General features: G+C 46.0%; 1 pseudogene; it reads right to left on the bottom strand.

Moving 5' to 3' along the window:
* Positions 1-775: 775 nt before the first annotated feature.
* LOC102912151 (ADP-ribosylation factor-binding protein GGA2 pseudogene) lies at positions 776-3,906 on the bottom strand (annotated as a pseudogene).
* Between the last annotated feature and the right edge of the window lie 2,094 nt (positions 3,907-6,000).

Genomic DNA, 6,000 nt, shown 5'->3' with positions numbered 1-6,000 from the left:
AAAGAAAATTACAGCCTGACCTCCCTTGTGTGTATAATCTGAAAAGGCCAAACCCATAGAAGTGGAGAGTAGAATGGTGGATACCAAGGTGGGTTGAGGAGCTTAGGGAGATGTCGGCCAACAGTATAGTTTTAGTATACTCAAGCTGGATAAATTCTAGAGATCTATTTATAGTGTGGTGAGTAGAGATAATAACAACATACTGTATTCTTGACAATTGCTTAGGGAATCGATTTTTAAGAGTTCTCACCACTAAAAAAGATGAGCAATACACCCACTAATTAGCTTGATTTAGTCATTCCAAAATATATGCTTTTCAAACATCTTGTTTGTGATGTGTACAATTTTTATTAGTTAACTAAATATTTATTTAAAAAAAAATCTGAAAAATTCCTTCTTAAAGCTGAGTACTTATGTATTTACCACATTATCTGTTGATGGACCCCTGGGTTGCTTCCACCTTTTATCTGTGTGAATGCTGCTGCTGCGGACATGGGTAGGCGGCTCTGGAGCCCGGCTTTCAGTTATCCCGGTATACACACAGAAGTAGGGCTGCAGGACACAGGGGGTTTTGTATGTGGTTTTGGAAACCATCTACAGCAGTGAACGAGTTTTCCAATTTCTTTATTTGCCAATGCCTGTTATTTCTTATTTACTTGATGACACCAAATGTAACAAGTATGAGATGACATCTCATTATACTTTTTCACTTTCCCAGTGTTGTGGTTTGAATAAAACCAGAGGTCCCTAGGGAGTGGCACTATTAGGAGGCACTATTAGGAGGTATGACCTTGTTGGAGGAGGTGTGGCTTTGTTAGAAGAAGTGTGTCACTGGGGATAGGCTTTGAGATCTCAGATGCTCAAGCCAGGCCCAGGATCTCACTCTCTTCCAGGTACCTGCTGATCTAGATGTAGAACTTGCAGCTCCTCTCCAGCACCGTGTCTGCCATGCTTCCCTCCCTGGAAATAATGGACTAAACCTCTAAACTGTAAGCCAGCCCCAATTAAATAGCTCCTTAAAAGAATTGCCATGGTCATGATGTCTTTTCATAGCAGTAGGAACCTTAACTAAGACACCCAGTAAAGCTGAGCATCACTTCATGTCATTTGTGGATCTTCTTTGGAGAATTATCTAAAGGCCTTGCCTGCTTTGAAATTTTATTATTATTTATTAGTGTTGTTATTATTATTATTGTACACAGTATTTATTTAGTGATGTTCTGTTCTTAATTACCACATGGTTCTCTATCTGCATCACAGTTCCCCACCTCGGATTATGAGGGCCATAGGGCTGGGCAGCTAGCTGTGATTTACAATGATGACGAACACAAGGTCACAATGAAAGAGCTTTGAGATGTTTGTGAACAGAAAGAATGAGGATGACATTGTGGGTGCTGAGTAAGGGTCCAGACAGGCTGCCCAACCCATAGAACCTGAGGCCTGGGCAAGGCCTCATAGTGTCCATCCGGGGGAATCTGAGACACTGTAGTGAAGGACATGATCGGTCTCCAAGTGTGATCTCCTGGTTTCATGGCAGCCCCTTGCCTGGAACCAGTGCAATAAGCATCCCACTTAGAAGGTCTTACTGAGCATCTGCAAGCAGCATTCGCTAATGAAAATGAAAACAAGACCATTCTTGGAAGAGTGTGCCCCCAGAAGACACTCTCTGTCACAAGACCAACCAGGTCCCTTTCCAAGGTCCCTGAGAATAGCACCCTGGGAGCAACTAAGACTTTCAAAGGCTGACAAAGCACAGAGTGGATGGGTGAAAAGAACGATACATGGGAAACACTTTGGCTCATAAAATTCCAACCCGAGGCAGGACAACGATGTCAACCAACACGCAGGAGCAGATAGGAGTGCAGCAGAGACGATCTCAGAAGTTGTCAGCATCCCCACACTGCCAAATCCCAAGCCCAGCTCTCCCTCACTGCCCAGCACCCCAATAACACACACACACACACACACACACACACACACACACACACACACACACACACACACACACACTCTACAGACAGGATCGGCAATCAAGGCCTGACATCGGGAGAGAACACTTGGTACTCTGCACTACGTCACAATGAGTCTTGACCAGTGACAGGAATGCTGGCCTAAGCTTGACTGAAGAGTCTTGGATGAGAAGTTAGGCTCATGACAGCCAGCCTAGAAAGGCTTTCACTTCTCCTCCTTCGCTGAATGGCTGCCCACACTGGTTGAAAGTCAATGTAAACTGCAGCCGGATAGGCTCTTCATGTGGGTTGTCAAGCAGCAGCCCCTGAGATATCATGACTGGACGCGTCAAAGGACTGAATTCAGGGAGCTTGGAACTGGATGCCGGCTGCAGCTTCACTCGCATTGACTTTGGGACAGCCACCTGAAACATCTCAGACAGGCTGGGTGGCAGTGCTCACCAAGGTCAACATCAACACCTGCACATCTGGGTGAGAAGGGGTCCCAGTCTGGAAGAAGTACAGCAGAATTCTGAAGCCATTCTGGTCATACACGGTGATGGGTGTGTAGGCTGCTGGGCTTCACAGGCTCCAATGGGACAAACGCTTGAGCCAGATATGTATTCGGTGAGGCTGGGAAGAAACCAGTGGTCCAGCCTACCAGAACTAACCTGAAGAGGACTTGGTACCTGATGGCACTTCCTTGGGGATGCTTTTTTTGAGGAACATATTTCAGTGGTCCTGGAGATAGTTGTGGTGAGAGGAGATCCAGCAAGTTCCTATCTGCAAAAAGGCCCTGGACTCCACCTCCCAGGAATGTGATGGCAGCCGCTACTTCTTGTCTTTCTTTACAGCAACTTGGAATCACAACCTTGTTACTAGTGGGAACATTGTATCGTTGATCTCTAAATCCTGATGAAGCAAAATTGGAGCTTCCAGGTCAACGAGAGGGCAGTTCTTCCTGTAGGCTATTTGATTCAGAGAGACTCTGGAGACAGGAATGTCTCCCACCTCAGCGGATCACCTGTTGACTCATCCTGCTACCACCTGTTTCCACAGCAGAAACCCCTGGGTGAGAAGGTCATTTTCTTGAAGAATCTCCACCAGTGCGTCCTCGTCATCAGTGGTGTCACTTGCTAGCTGGAACAGGGTCGGTCACAGCTTCTTCCATCTTTCATACACAGCCTGCATGCAGGCCCTCCTAGTCAGGCCTGTGGTACATGCTCGGCATCTCCCGCAGCACCTTCACATGGCTCCGTACTTCCTCTATTGAGTTGACTTGCTTGAAAACCGACTCGGACTTTTCTTGTTCTTCCTTGACCTAATTCTTGATCAGCCGGTTGCTCTTGAGAACTCTTGTCAGAAGCTTTGACATTTCCTCGTGAGCATCAAAGCATCTTTGGCCAGGGAGAAGGTGGGGGGGGGGGGGGTAAGATCAGCATCTGATAAGCGTCTCCGATCATGATGTCTTCTGGAAACCAGACCTTCCAGCTAAAGAGGAGGAATTCAATAACTCTTCCTTTAGCCTTCTCTGTGGCCCATGCCCCTAGGTACTTTGGCAATAATACTTTGACCAGCTCATCCAGGAAGCAGAACTTGGCCACCTCATTGTGGAACTCTCCCCACCCCCCACCCCCCACGCACACACAAGCAGTGGTTCACTCACATTTCCAGCATGGTCAGAGTGTAAGGGTCTTCCTTCTCTTGTGGAGACTGGATCTTGTGAACCAGCCAGGGATCTTTCCACAGCCAGGGCACATGTGTCAGGCCATTGGGGTGGCATTCACTTGCTCACAGAAATTCTGGATAGCTGATCAATCCTGCTCCACCATGCTTGAGTATGTGGCTTTGTTGAGCCACACAGCTCCAGCACTGCCGAGGTCCTGGAGGCACCCTCATCTGAATCGGTCTCCTCCAGGGTTCTTCCGGTCCCCACTGCCACTGTTGTCTCTGCCATCTGCCCGGCCCGGTGCTGAGGCCACAATCACCCCTGCCCAAAAGCGGCAGCCCTGCCCCTGCCTAGCCTTTTCTCCAGCTGCCGACACAGCAGTGAAATTTTATTATTATTGAAGGTTTTCGCTTTCATTTTTGAGATTTTAACACAATTATACCATTTCTCTCTTCCCTTTCTTTCCTGAAAACCCTCCCCGCTCTCCTTTTTTTCATTAATTGTTGTTATGTGCATATTTGTGTATGTATGTATACACAGATACATTCCTAAATATAACCCGTGTAGTCTGTGTAATGTTACTTGTATGCATGTTGTCAAGGTTGACCATTTGGTACTAGATGTGCCCTTTCCTGAGTAAGACCGTTTCTTCCACTTTTAGCATTCCTTAGTAGCCTGTAGTTCTTTGTGTAGGGTCGAGGCCTCACAGGCTTATCCCTCATTCTCTTTGGCATGTCTATTGGTGACATGCTTGTTCAGCTCATGTTTAGGCAGTCACGTTGGTGAGATTTTATGGGTGTAACTTCTGACATTACTAGGAGACACAGTCTCACAGCATACTCCTTGATCTTCTGGCTTTTACAGTCTTTCTACCTCTTCTTCTGTAATATTCCCTGAGCCTTAGATGCAGGGATGTTTTGTAGATCTATCCGTTGGGACTGGGTTCCACAAGGTTACATTTTGATTGGTTGTGGATTTCTATAGTGTTTTCCATGTGTTGCAAAGACAAGTTTCCTTGAAGAGAGCTGAGGTCTATACTTACCTGTGGTTATAAGGACAAATGTTTAGATTGTTGTTGTGGATTATGCTGGTTTAGAAAAGTAGGTTCTCCTCCAAGATCCATGACGTTATTAACCCTAAGTAGTTGGCTAGGTTTCTAGTCCCATGAATGGTTTCACTCTTATTGAGCACATCCTAAGTCCATTGAGAGAACTGTTGGTTACCACCAAGGTAACCATGCCACTGTTGCTCATCTAGGGCTCTTCTGCCATGCTGGTCACTGTTGTGGTTCACAGCCATCGTAGTTGGGTATTGCTGTTGGCTGCTTCCCTCCTGTGAAAGCTTGCCTGGTATCTTCTTGTCAGGGAGAAAGCATGCAGGTCATTTTCTGCTCAGGGACCTCTAGATCCTGTTTCTGAAGTGCATGGTGTCTTCAGCAATAAGAGCTTCCTTTCAACCTCTGGAGGGCCACCAAGGGCAATAGCAACAGGGTGTAGGTTTTGGGAATCCTTTGGAGAGCCCAGATAAGGGCTTCTCATGTCTGCTCCTGGGGATATTCTTAGAAGAAGTTTTTGGTTCTTGGAGGGAGCATTGTCAGGCCAGATGAGAAAAGTTTATTTGAACTATATATCAATATTTTACAATATTATAGTGTCTTGTTGTGATAAATAGCTAATATGATTTCTTAAGATCTTTTCAGACATCCTCATTGTTATTTTACCTTCTTCCCTCACTGAAGAGCCAACCCTTTCCCATTTCCACTATCAAATCACTGTAGCTTGCTATTCCCCTTTGCCCCCTCCTGCTCTCTGCTGTATTTACCTCCTTCCCCTCTCACTAAAGAGTCACCTTTCCCCATACACCTGAGAAGTTCCCTTGTACCCTGATAGTCCCCTCTATATTGCTCCCCAACCCCCCTACTCCAGGAATGGCCCCCTTTTACTAAAGGAATGGCCCCCTTTTACTAAAGGAATGGCCTCCTTTTACTTTCCTGCTTTCTGCAATTACTCTGAGATATGTAGCTGAGGATTTGGAGCTAAGAGCCTCCAATGAGAGAGAACATGTGATATTTGTCTGTCTGGGTCTGAGTTACCTCACTCAATACAGTCTTTTCTAGTTCCATCCATTTATCTGCCAAGTTCATGGTTTTAGTTTTCTTTACAGCTGAATAATGTTCCCTAGTGTATATACTCCACATTTCACTATCCGTTTGTAGGTTGTAGGGCATTTCATTTGTTTCCCTTTCTTGGCTATTGTGAATAGAGCAACAATGGACACCGCTGAGCAAGTGCGGGTGCAGTAGGATGTGAAGTGCTTTGGACGTGTGCCGAGCAGTGGCATAGCTGGGTCATCTGGTAGATTTATTTTTAGCTCTTTGAGAAT

The sequence above is a fragment of the Peromyscus maniculatus genome, chromosome 4 (genome assembly GCF_049852395.1).
Source record: "Peromyscus maniculatus bairdii isolate BWxNUB_F1_BW_parent chromosome 4, HU_Pman_BW_mat_3.1, whole genome shotgun sequence".
Lineage (NCBI taxonomy): Eukaryota > Metazoa > Chordata > Mammalia > Rodentia > Cricetidae > Peromyscus > Peromyscus maniculatus.
The sequence above is the reverse complement of the archived record's forward strand: the minus strand, read 5'-3'. Positions and strand labels throughout refer to the sequence as shown.